A 3,113-nucleotide genomic window follows, 5' to 3' on the forward strand; every position below is an offset into this window, starting at 1 on the left:
GTCTTTTAATTTCATGGCTGCAGTCACCATCTGCAGTGGTTTTGGAGCCCCCCAAAATAAAGTCTCTCACTGTTTCCATTGCGTCCCCATCTATTTGCCATAAAGTGATGGGACCAGATGCCATGATCTTAGTTTTCTGAATGTTTAGTTTTAAGCCAACTTTTTCACTCTCCTCTTTCACTTTCATCAAGAGGCTCTTTAGTTCTTCTTCATTTTCTGCCATAAGGGTGGTGTCATCCGCATATCTGAGGTTATTGATATTTCTCCCAGCAATCTTGATTCCAGCTTGTGCTTCCTCCAGCCCAGCGTTTCTCATGGTGTACTCTGCATATAAATTAAATAAGCAGGGTGACAATATACAGCCTTGACATACTCCTTTCCTGATTTAGAACCAGTCTGTTGTTCCATGTCCAGTTTTAACTGTTGCTTCTTGACCTGCATATAGGTTTCTCAGGAGGCAGGTCACATGGTCTGGTATTCCCATCTCTTTAAGAATTTTCCACAGTTTGTTGTGATCCACACAGTCAAAGGCTTTGGTGTAGTCAATAAAGCAGAAGTAGATGTTTTTCTGGACCTCTCTTGATTTTTTGATGATCCAATGGATGTTGGCAATTTGATGTCTGGTTCCTCTACCTTTTCTAAATCCAGCTTGACCATCTGGAAATTCAAGGTACACGTACTATTGAAGCCTGGCTTGGAGAATTTTGAGCATTACTTTGTTAGCGTGTGAGATGAGTGCAATTGTGTAGTAGTTTGAGCATTCTTTGGCATTGCTTTTCTTTGGGATTAGAATAAAAACTGACCTTTTCCAGTCCTGTGGCCACTGGTGAGTTTTCCAAATTTTCCGGCATATTGAATGCAGCACTTTCTTTTTTTTTTTTTGAATGCAGCACTTTCACAGCATCATCTTTTAGGATTTGAAATAGCTCAACTGGAATTCCATCACCTCCACTAGCTTTGTTTGTAGTGATGCTTCCTAAGCCCCACTTGACTTCACATTCCAGGATGTCTGGCTTGACAAGAGTGGTGAGTGATCACACCATCGTGATTATCTGGGTCGTGAAGATCTCTTTTGTATAGTTCTTCTGTGTATTCTTGCCACTTCTTCTTAATATCTTCTGTTTCTGTTAGGTCCATTACCACTTCTGTCCTTTATTGTGCCCATCTTTGCATAAAGTGTTCCCTTGGTATCTCTAATTTTCTTGAAGAGAACTCTAGTCTTTCCCATTCTATTGTTTTCCTCTATTTCTTTGCATTGATCACTGAGGAAGACTTTCTTATCTCTCCTTGTTATTTTTTGGAACTCTGCATTCAAATGGGTATATCTTTCCTTTTCTCCTTTGCCTTTTGCTCCTCTTCTTTTCACAACTATTTGTAAGGTCTCCTCAGACAACCATTTTGCCTTTTTGCATTTCTTTTTCTTGGGGATGGCCTTGGTCACTGCCTCCTGTACAATGTCATGAACATTCATCCATAGTTCTTTAGGCACTCTGCCTATCAGATCTAATCCCTTGAATCTATTTCTCACTTCTACTGTATAATTTTAAGGGATTTGATTTAGGTCATACCTGAGTGGTCTAGTGGTTTTCCCTACTTTTTTAAATTTAAGTCTGAATTTGGCAATAAGGAGTTCATGATCTGAGCCACAGTCAGCTCCCAGTCTTGTTTTTGCTGACTGTAGTGGTCTAGTGGTTTTCCCTACTTTTTAAAATTTAAGTCTGAATTTGGCAATAAGAAGTTCATGATCTGAGCCACAGTCAACTCCCAGTCTTGTTTTTGCTGACTGTATAGAGTTTCTCCATCTTTGGCTGCAAAGAATGTAATCAATCTGATTTCGGTGTTGACCATCTGATGACGTCCATGTGTAGAGTCTTCTCTTGTGTTGTTGGAAGAGGGTGTTTGCTATGACCAGTTTGTTCTCTTGGCAAAACTCTATTAGCCTTTGCCCTGCTTCATTCTGTACTCCAAGGCCAAATCTGCCTGTTACTCCAGGTATTTCTTCACTTCCTACTTTTGCATTCCATTCCCCTATAATGGAAAGGACATCTTTTTGGGTGTTAGTTCTAGAAGGTCTTGTAGGTCTTCATAGAACTGTTCAACTTCAGCTTCTTCAGCATTACTGGTCAGGGCATAGACTTGGATTACTGTGATATTGAATGGTTTGCCTTGGAAATGAACAGAGATCATTCTGTCATTTTTGAGATTGCATCCAAGTACTGCATTTCATCTCGGACTTTTTTTAGGGGAGAGTGTATTTGGGTGTAATTACTTCAATGTAATAAAATTTAGGAGTCTGGTCTCTATGAGACCCAGGGATAGCATATTTAGGGGGCGGGGTGGTAAAAAAAAATCAGCTTCAATGTGGCATGCTGGAAGCTCTGCTCTGGGCTGTGGTGTATTGTGAGGCTGGAGGAAACAGAGAGGCTTCAGGGGTCCTTTGGGGAGATGATATGCATCCAGACAGACACTGTAGTGAAATGGGGAACAGAATACTAGTGCACTTAAGGAGCACCTAAGAGTCCCCCAGGGAAAAGAAACTGGATCTGAAACCCCATCCACTCTTTCAAAGGACTCCTCCGGTGATTCTGCAGGAGTATACAGATTCCAATTTCCTAAGATACAAAAAGCAAAAAACTCCTTTCCTATCTTGGAACTTTTATCTCTTCTGTAAATGGAAGCTTTGCGTTTAGACCAGGTCAGACCCTGCAAGGCAACCTAGCCCTGCTGTAAGGTCCTAGAGGGCAGAGAATGTTTTGACCATATTCTCCTTTATATTTTTACAAAGAGAGGATATTCTTTGTATCCCTCCTTTTATACTATTGGAGTGAATAGCTAGCTCCTTGTACTAAGTAGTGATTTCCTAAATGGAAAATTGTGTTCTCCAGTTTTAGTGAAAAATGATCAATTCTTCCCGAACTGCTCTAGGGCTGGGAGATAGGATAACAGGACTTTTGAATCATCATTGGAGTAAACTCATTAAAATGTGTTCTTCTTCTTTTTTTTTTTTTTTTAATATCTATTTATTTGGCCATGCTGGGTCTTAGTTGAAGCATGCTGGATCTAGTTCCCTGACCAGGGCTGAAACCGGGGCCCCCAGCATTGGGAGCTTGGAG

This window comes from Bison bison, unplaced genomic scaffold (assembly GCF_000754665.1).
Source record: "Bison bison bison isolate TAMUID 2011002044 unplaced genomic scaffold, Bison_UMD1.0 scf7180017864180, whole genome shotgun sequence".
Classification (NCBI taxonomy): Eukaryota; Metazoa; Chordata; class Mammalia; order Artiodactyla; family Bovidae; genus Bison; species Bison bison.